Source organism: Antechinus flavipes, chromosome 3 (assembly GCF_016432865.1).
Source record: "Antechinus flavipes isolate AdamAnt ecotype Samford, QLD, Australia chromosome 3, AdamAnt_v2, whole genome shotgun sequence".
In the NCBI taxonomy this organism is placed as follows: domain Eukaryota; kingdom Metazoa; phylum Chordata; class Mammalia; order Dasyuromorphia; family Dasyuridae; genus Antechinus; species Antechinus flavipes.
This window is the reverse complement of record NC_067400.1, coordinates 198,862,954-198,873,531: the sequence shown is the minus strand read 5'-3', so window position 1 is coordinate 198,873,531 and position 10,578 is coordinate 198,862,954. Positions and strand designations below refer to the sequence as shown.

The 10,578-nt window shown below is 36.8% G+C and overlaps 1 protein-coding gene across 1 annotated transcript in view; it reads left to right on the top strand.

The window, feature by feature from the left end:
• Positions 1-558: 558 nt before the first annotated feature.
• Positions 559-10,578, top strand: part of CLDND1 (claudin domain containing 1) — a 29,074-nt gene continuing 19,054 nt past the window's right edge. The window contains exon 1 of the mRNA XM_051984394.1: positions 559-576. The gene's annotated coding sequence lies outside the window, so the exon portion shown is untranslated. The remainder of the gene's footprint in view (positions 577-10,578) is intronic.

The following is a 10,578-nucleotide window of genomic DNA, read 5'->3' as shown; positions in this document are numbered from 1 at the left end:
GTATTGCTTAGTAAAATCTATCTAGTGAAAATGACAAAATGATATTTACTCCTTTCACTAATCCACACAAAAAGATACTGCTAATAAAAAATAATATGAATAAGGACTAAAAAACATCAAAGACTAGAAAGTTAGAACTGATTTGATAAAGTTTGAAAGTTTTTTTCCCCCTTTACATATGTGGACTTAGAGGGTAAGAAAAAGGAAGGAAGTGTTAGGTTTCATAAGCAAATAGAATAAGTTCATTTAGAAGCTAGAACAATACAGAAGGCTTTCTGATGAACCTGTGTCATAATGCAATATTGTTCCGAGTTGGAACTACCCACTTGGTGTCAGAAAGATGACCAGTGTTTCATGCTTGTTTCTTGATATTCGTATTGCTGTGTGGTAAGACTATGAAAAATATCAGAAAAATGAAATATAGGCCACTGAACAATTCACATGGCTAAGTAACGTTTATTGAAGAATGTAGCAAAGCTGATTGTTTCTTGAAATGAAAGGGAAGAGCACAAGAACATGACTGCCTCCAAAATTCCCTCTAGATCCATAATGAATTTTCCAATTTCTCCATCAAGGGTGAGTTTCTATGTCTGTGCAAGATAGTAGCATAGGTTTAATTATCCATTACTGTTATTACTTATTCCATTCTGGGATGTTTTCGCTTATGTGGGGCAGTACCGAGTACAAAAACAATCAGAGCAAAAAGGGATTTATTACTATCTCACCAGAAAAGGCATCTCCTATCTGTCAGTAAAAGGAGTGCAAAGTAAAAACAGCAAAATGCCTAACCACAGAAGCCTCCACCCCCCCAGCCTGACCTTTTCTCCCATTGTTTGGGGGAGTCTGGATTTACATTCTAATCATGGAAATCTAACCCAGAAACAAAAGAATAAATTACTTTAAAAGAGGTACTTAAATGCTAATTAAGAGGTAAGGGGAACAACACTTGCAAGTTTTTTAGCTATAGCTGTACTTATTATAAAGTCTCAAGTCACAATTAAGTTATAGTTTAAGGCTATATTCCCCTGAGAGTATCTTCAATCAGTTAATTCCACACATTCTGAATACTCCCCATTTCCTTTTTGAACATTCCAGTGTTTCAAATGTCAGGAAGATAAGATGTTATTTGCTTCTTCTAATGAAACAGAAATCAAATAACACAAAAGTCTAGTTGAGCATTTAATCTTACTTTAAAGATAGCCCCTCAAAATATTATCATCAACTAATTATGATCAGAATTAATGACTGACAACAGCCACTCACTAACTATAATTTATTTCACTCCCTTCCCTTGTCAAAGCATTTAGTTAAATTGTTGGTTACTTGTTGCTTCTTCTTATTTGTTGGTTCCTCCCAGAAATATCTAACTCATGGGTCATGAAGACTTATAAGAGGTGAACCTGTTGAGGTTCTAAAGGAGACCTTAAGAGGTTGGGGTTGCAGACCAATGTCATGAAGTATCTCAAAAGAATATTCAGGCCCTTTTTGTAATGGCAAGAAACTGGAGACTGAGTGGATGCCCATCAGTTGGAGAATGGATGAATAAGTTATGGTATGATTGTTAGGGAATATTATTTTTCTATAAGAAACTAATGAGGTTTGGTGCAGGGCAGAGTTGTGGGAACCCCTTCTGGCTGGCGCAGGTCCTTCATAAAAGAATTTAAAAACCTGAAAAGTTAGATGGGCAAAAAGAAGTTTATTGGCACCAAGAAGTCAGCTTTTGCTAGGAGGCTTACTTCCTGAGTGGCAAGCTCTTGACAGAAAAGTAAAGGTCTAGCATAGAAATCCTGGCAGAGAGATAAAGAGAGGTTAACACTGAGAAAAGGGTGTCTTGTCAGTGGGCAGGGGGTCCTCACAGGCAGCTATGCCAAGGAGAGGTCCCTTGTCCTGGCATGTTCCTACTTTGAGTCACTGCAAAGTCCTATTGGGGAAATGAAGGCTGACATTGAGAGGAGAATGCCTTCCCAGCAGGCAATCCTAGAAGTGAGCAAGCTGTTTTGGACCTTCTGCCAGGTCCTGACAGAGAAGTAGGTGAGAGAGATAAAGAGGAGTTAATGCTGAAAAGAGAATATCTTCTCAGTGGCCAGGGGGTCCTGATAGGCAGCTATGCCAAGGAGAGAGAGAAAGAGAGAGAGAGAGAGAGAGAAAGAGAGAGAGAGAGAGAGAGAGGTTGCTTGGTATGGCATGTTCCTGCTTTGGGCCTCTGCAAAGAAACAAGCCCCAAGTGGCTCACTTAAAAGAGATTTGAGACTGAAGTTTCAGTTGAATGAGGTTACTGCCTCCAGGTCTAGATTTCCAGTAGAATGGGACCATTTACTGGGAGTGGTCCTGAGCCAATCTTTAACTCAATAGGGATGGATAGAAATCTAGATGTCCAGCTAAATGAGATTACTTAAATTTGAGGTAAGTAGAGAGTGGTCTTGGACTCAACTAGTTCCACCAAGATAACAGAATGAAACCACTTTGATCTTGATTCCCTGAGACAGGCCTCTCCCAGGAGAGTTCAAGGAGAGTTTCTCACCTTCAAGGAGTTCTCAAACATTTACCCCAAAGTCAGGACAGTTTCAGGGTTCCTCCCATCAAAAGGATCAGCAAGATGATTTCAGAGAGGCTTGGAAAGACTTACATGAACTAATGCAAAGTGAAATTATTAGAACCAGGAGATCATTATATACAGCAATAACAAGATTATACAATGATCAATTCTGGTGGACATGACTCTTTTTAACAATTAGACAATTCAGGCCAATTTTAATGATCTTAGGATGATGAGAGTCATTTATACCCAGAGAGAGGTCTATGGGAACTGAGTGTGGATCATAACATAGCATTATAACTTCTTTTATTATTGTTTGCTTGAATTTTGTTTTCTTTCTCATTTTTTCAATTTTTACCTAATTTTTTCTTGGGCAGCAAGATAATTATATAAACAAGTATGCCTATATTGGATTTACATATATTTTTACCATGCTTAACATATATTGGATTACTTGCCATTTAGGGGAGGGAGATGGGAAGAAGGGGGCGGGGGGGGGGAATTGGAACAAAAGGTTTTGCAAGGGTCAATGGTGAAAAATTATCCTTGCGTGTGTTTTGAAAATAAAAAGCTTTATAAAAAAACAAACAAACAAACAAACAAACAGGAAAAAAAATGCAGACTTGAACCCATCTCTAAGTAAAGGGGCAAAATTTATTGTAATTTTAACACCTGTTGAAGCTGGCTAACTTTCCAAAGAAAGATAAGTTAGAAAGACCAGAGCTTCATGGTACTTATTTGCTCATTTTATGGCTTACAGATAGTATGAGGTCTATTCATTATTGTCTCAGGAGCTTGGTTATCACTGACCAAAAGTTTATTCATCTAATAATCAGCAATGTTTGTAGGATTATCCTAAGGCGAGAAGACTTTAAAATTATTGACTGACAGATTGTTAGAACAATAGCATTCAGGAGACTTTAGGATTACTATTGTATTTCCCTTAGAAGCCAGAAATGTCAGGAATACTGCAATTTCATTTTCTCAATGATTGAGTAATTTAAAAAAGAAAGGATAGCAGCATGTATATTAAGCATATTATAAATATTATCTTACTTGATCCCCACAAGAACCCAGGGAGAAAAATGCTATTATTACTCCCATTTTACTGTTGAGAAAACCGAAGCAGAGATGAATTTGTTGAGACAGAAGACATCACAACAATATTAGGGTCCCCAGGTCATATGGCAAATGAATTCACAAACTCAGGTTATCTCCAAATTAAGGGGCAAAGATTTATTGCAGCTTACAGGGGGTAAGTTCAAAGAGAATTTAGCAAAGAGCCAGAAGCAAGAAGATAATTTTATGAGAAAAAGAAACAAATATCATGTTCAAGTCATTGCTATCTAATTTTATGGCTTAGAGATATAATTGAGGAGTGGTAGGGACGGGGTTGCACCCATTATTGAATTCTATGACTTCTTGAAGAGTATTGAATAGAAGTGGAGCAGTTTCCTTCATTGAATTCTATGGTTTACTGACCAACAGATTGTTCTCTAATAGCCCACATTGTCTGTAGCATTCCCAAGGCCAGGTAACCTTAGAATTTCTCAGAAATTGCTACATTGTCCCTAGGAGTTACACCTCATCACAGTGACTTGCCCAAGATCACACAGCTAACAAATGTCTTATGCCAGATTTGAACTCAGTTCTTGATTTCAAGCCCAGCACTCTGTGCAACTTAAATATCTTGGAAGAAGCAGGGAACACATATTCATAAACCCAAGATTTAATTTTTAACTTGTGGAAATTTAACTATTGTTTGATCCTTAGAGTTCATCTGAGTTTTTGGAGTCCTTTTTATTATTTTATTTTTCCAAATACATGCAAAGATCATTTTCAACATTTATCTTTGCAAAACCTTATGTTCCAAATTTTTCTCCCTCTCTTCCTCCATCCCCACTTCCCAAGCAATCTAATATCGATTAAAGAGTGCAGTCCTTCTAAACAAATTTCCATATTTGTCATGCTGCACAAAAACATCAGATTAAAAGGAAAAAAAACCACCAAAGGAAAAGGTGAAGGAAAAAAGAAAAAGAAGCCAATAAACAACAATAACAAAAGATGAAAATGTTGAGGCAGGAGATACCTCAACAAAGTTAAGAGTCTGCAGGGTCAGCATCATGGGTATAGCTATTTGCAAACTCACTTTATTTCCAAGTTAAGGAGCAAAATGCTGCTAACAGCAGGTTAAATTCCCAAAACAATTTAGCAAAGAATGAGGAGCAAGAAGATAAATTTGTAGAAAAAAAGAAAGAAAAATCAGATTTGTTTGTTTTTTTTTTTTTTTTGATGTTCTTTAAAAAAAAAAAGTTTTTCATCAGATGTAATGGTGATAAACTGGAACCATTCCCAATAAAATCAGGAGTGAAACATGGTTGCCCACTATCACCATTACTATTCAATATTGTATTTGAAATGCTAGTTTCAGCAATAAGAGATGAAAAGGAGATTAAAGGAATTAGAATAGTAATGAGAAAACCAAATTATCACTCTTTGCAGATGATATGATGGTATGATGATATGCAGATGATAAATTCTACTAAAAAACTATTTGAAATAATCCACAACTTTCGCAAAGTTGCAGCATACAAAATAAATCCACATAAATCATCAGCATTTTTATACATCACTAACAAAATCCATCAGCAAGAGAATATATATATATGGAATTCCATTTAAAATAACTGTTGATAGTATATTTGGGAATCTATCTGCCAAGGGAAAGTCAGGAACTATATGAGCAAAACTACAAAACACTTTCCACATAAATAAAGTCAGATCTAAACAATTGGAAAAATATTAAGTGCTCTTGGATAGGTTGAGTGAATATAATAAAGATGACAATACTACCTAAATTAATCTATCTATTTAGTGCTATACCAATTAAACTCCCAAGTAATTATTTTAATAACCTAGAAATAATAATAATAAAATTCATCTGGAAGACAAAAGGTCAAGAATTTCAGGGGAACTAATGAAAATAAAAATCAAATGAAGGTGGCCTGGCTGTACCTGATCTAAAACAGCAGTCACCAAAACCATTTGGTATTGGCTAAGAAATTAGATTAGTTGATCAGTGAAATAGGTTAAGTTCACAGAACAAAATAGTCAATACCTATAGCAATCTAGTGTTTGACAAACCCAAAGACCCCAACTTTTGGATGAGAATGCACTATTTGACAAAAATTGCTGGGAAAAGTAGAAATTAGTATGGCAGAAAGTAGGCATTGACCCACACTTAATACCATAAGCAAAGATAAGATCAAAATGGTGTCATGATTTAGGCATAAAGAATGATGTTATAAACAAATTAGAAGAATATAGGATAGTTTACCTCTCAGACCTGTGGAGGAGGAAGGAATTTGTGATCAAAGAAGAGCTAGAGATCATTATTGATTATAAAATAGGTAATTTTGATTATATTAAGTTAAAAAGTTTTTGTACAAACAAAACTAATGCAGACAGGATTAGAGGGGAAGCAATAAACTAGGAAAACATTTTTACAGGTAAAGATTCTGATAAAGGTCTTATTTTCAAAATATATAGAAAATTGACTCTAATTTATAAGAAATCAAGCCATTCTCCAATTGTTAAATGGTCAAAGAATATGAACAGACAATTTTCAGATGATGAAATTGAAACTATTTCTAGTCATATGAAAAGGTGTTCCAAATCATTATTGATTAGAGAAATGCAAATTAAAACAACTCTGAGATACCACTGTCAGATTGGCTAAGATGACAGGAAAAGATAATGACAAATGTTGGAGGGGATGTGGGAAAACTGGGACACTGATGCACTGTTGGTGGAGTTGTGAACAGATCCAACCATTTAGCAGAGCAATTTGGAACTATACTCAAAAAGTTATCAAACTATGGCAGTGTTACTACTGGGCTTAGATCTCAAAGAAATATTAAAGAAAGGAAAGGGACTTGTATGTGCAAAAATGTTTATGGCAGCCTTTTTTGTAGTGGCTAGAAATTGGAAATTGAATGTATGCCCATCAAATGGAGAGTGGCCTAGTAAATTGTGGTATGAATGTTATGGAATATTATTGTTCTGTAAGAAATGACCAGAAGGATTAATATAGAGAGTATTAGAGAGACTTACATGAACTGAGACTAAGTGAAATGAGCAGAACCAGGAGATCATTATATACTTCAACAACAATACTATATAAGGATCAATTCTGATGGAAGTGGCTATCTTCAACAATGAGAGGCTCCAAATCAGGTCTAGTTGATCAGTAATGAACAGAACCAGCTACACTCAACGAAAGAACATTGGGAAATGAGTGTGGCCCACAACATAGCATTTCCATTCTTTCTGTTCTTGTTTGCTTGCATTTTAGTTTTTCTTCTCAGGTTAGTTTTACCTTCTTTCTAAATCCTATTTTTTGTGTGCAGCAAGATAAGTATATGTATACATATATTATATTTAATATATTTAACATGTTTGGGACTGCCTGTCATCTAGGGGAGGGGATGGGAAGAAGGAGGGGAAATTTGGAACAGAAGTTTTTGTAAGGGTCAATGTTGAAAAAAATACTCATGCTTTGATAATAAAAAGCTATAATAAAAAAAAAAAAAGAAAATAACTCAGATTAACAGAAGAGGAAATAAACTATTTAAATAACTCCCAAAAAAAAGCTTTATATTTTGAAAACATATGCACGGATAATTTTTCCACACTGATCCTTGCATAACCTGTGTTCCAAATTTTTCCCTTCCCCCCACCTCCCTCCCATAGATGGCAAGTAATCCAATATATGTTATACATGTTAAAATATATGTTAAATCCAATATCTATAAACATATTTGAATGGGACTGATTGGATGAAGATTTCTCAGTATTGAGTCACATAATCTCTGGAAGGATGAACTTTGAACCCTGGGATACAGGAAGTTGCAGGAAGTGGCATGACCTGTGAGAGGCAGCCAACATTTGTGACCATTGATCTTCTGTCAGGATCTTGCCACTGGGGAAGTCAGTCTTTTAGGAAAACCTGACTTCTCAGTGCCAATAAACTTCCTTTTGCCAGTCAAATTTTTCAGGTTTGTGAATTCTTTTATTTTGGACCTGCACCATCCAAAGAGGGGTTCCCACAACTCTCTGACTGCCACTAACTGTATCACTTGGTTCCCTAACCTCATCACTAGAAAAGCTGTTTGGATGAGAGGCATTTATGATAGCCTCATCCCTTCCCAGCCTCATTCTTCTGGGTGAGTTTCCTGGTTACTGTCTCTAGTAACCTCTATATTAACTTTACCTTTGTTTATTCTTTGTCTTTTACTCATATTTAGTCCTTGCATTTTAATATACTTGTGAGAAGTGCTTCTTCCAGACTCAGCCATGAAATTCCAACCAGTTGGTCAACCTGAAATCACCTGAGACCTGATTTTGATATTCAGCACCGGATGCTGCTGTTGCCTACAACTCCTTTGTCTCCCTTTTTCAGTCCAGACCCCACTGGGTAGGGCCAGCTATACACCCATTGTCAGCTTGAAGCGATTCCAGAAGAAAGATCCAGGAGACCTTTGTCCATTTGTCCCAAATGAATCTGGGTCTGGACTGCTTGAAGTGGGAATGATGTGACAATGGACCTGAGGCCTCTGGGCCTTCACAGTGCTGTAGTTCTATGGCTGCCAGATGTCAATCAGTTCTGTGATGACTGGTGGAAGCAGGATCTGATTCTTGCTCATTGTTTTAAGCAGCAATATACTGTCACTCACTTGTTTATGCATTTAATCATTAGAGTAATTCAAGATTTAGCCAAGTTTAGGACTAGCTAAAGTGGTTCTTGATAGCTTCCACTGATGTGCAGGTGTTGGTTTTAAATGATAGAGGCTGGATTACAGTTAGTACTGAAAAGGGACTAGCCTGAAGGCCTAGATTGCAAAGATGCTCTAGTGGAAGATGTATATATTGGGGTGAGAAATATTCAAATGTATGAAAAAGAGGAGGGAACTGAATAGAACTGGATAAAGTATTTCTCAGTATTGAGTCACATGCTCTCTAGAGGGATGAACTTTGAACCCTGGGATACAGGAAGTTACAGGAAGTGACATGACCTGTGGGAGGCAGCCAACATTGATGACCATTGGTCAAGGATGGTTATGTCCTTTTAGTCTATCTAATGAGAAGTGGTGAGTCTTTTGCTTTTAAGTCCTGGACAAGCTGGAAGCTGGCTAGGTTTCAGGAATACATAGCAGGAGTTGGGATGGCTCCCAGGTATATCTGGGCCTCTCCCTGCAGGGATTAAATAAATGCTTTCTCTTTGTACCTGATGATGTCTCTGATTAGTTAATTGGGAAAGGGGGTTTTGCACCCATCCCCCCCCACACATATTTGTATAATTGTCTTGCTGAACAAGAAAGATCAGATCAAAAAGGAAAGAAAATGAATAAGAAAACAAAATGCAAATGAACAATAACAAAAAGAGTGAGCATGTTATGTTATGATCCACACTCAATCTCTGCAGCCCTCTCACTGGGTATAGATGACTCTCCATCACAAGATCAATGAAACCGGCCTCAGTCATCTCCTTGTTGGAAAGAGTCACCTCTATCAGAATTGATCATAATCTAATGTTGTTGCCTTATACAATGATCTCCTGGTTCTGCTCATTTCACTTAGCATCAGTTCATGTAGGTCTCTTCAGGCCTCTCTAAAATCATCCTGCTGATCATTACTTATAAAACAAAAATATTCCATAACATTCGTGTACCATAACTTATTCAGCCATTCTCCAATTGATGAGCATCCTCTCAGTTTCCAATTTCTTGCCACTACAAAAAGGGCTATCACAAACATTTTTGCACATGTATGTCTCTTTCCCTCCTTTAAAATCTTTTTGAGATATAGGCCCAGTAGAAACACTGCTGGATCAAAGGGTATGCACAGTTGATAATTTTTTGAGCATAGTTCCAAATTGCTCTCCAGAATGGCTGGATCTGTTACACACAGTTCCACTAACAATGTATTAGTGTCCCCGTTTTCCCACATGCCCTCCAATATTCATCATTATCTTTTCCTGTCATCTTAGCCAATCTGAGAGGTGTGTAGGGGTATCTCAGAATTGTCTTAATTTGCATTTCTCTGATCAATAGTAATTTAAAGCACCTTTATGATCAAAAATGGTTTTAATTACTTTATTTGAAAATTGTCTGTTCATATACTTTGACCATTTATCAAATGGAGAATGGCTTGAATTCTTATAAATTTGAGTCAATTCTCTACATATTTTAGAAATGAGGCCTTTATCAGAACCCTTAAATGTAAAAGTTTTCCCAGTTTATTGCTTCTCTGCATTAATCTTGTCTGCATTAGTTTTGTTTGTACATTAGTTTGTTTGTTTTTAACTTAATACAATCAAAATTATCTATTTGGTGTTCAATTATGAGTTCCTGTGGTGAGCTTTTTCTTCTCAAAAAGCAGCCAGGTGATAAAAGTTCAGATCTTTTATTATCTCCAATATAGCCCGGTTAGCTTAGAGGCCTATCTCTCTGCTTGGTTCCAAGAGCTCTCTCCGAATGTCGCCAAATCCAAAGGTCTGGTCCTTCAGCCTCTGCCTCTGCTTTCTTCAGCCTCCAGCCAGCTCCACTCTTCATGTCATTCCAGTGAAATCTAATAAGAACCATTGGAGATAATGCAGCAACAGAAATAATGACTAGACATTTGGCTAAGGAAAATGCCAATGAGGTTTGCAAAAGAATTATATGGGGGCTAAACAAAGATGCTCCTTTGGAGGAGATCATAAGACGCTGTGCCACAGTGGGCACAAATGCTTATTATGCCCAAACTATGATGAACATGGAAAGACAAGGAGCTTCTTGGCAAAGGAATTATAGAGAAACTCGTCGATGTTTTCAATGTGGAAAAGTTGGACATTTGAGAGCTCATTGTAGAAATGGAGATAGAGTGAGAAGACAGGGTGAGAGAAAACCCAAAACCCCATGTCCAAAATGCAACCGAGGCTTTCACTGGGCCTCTAAATGTATATTGACCCAGAGGAATGAGAGGCAGGACCCAGCTCCAAA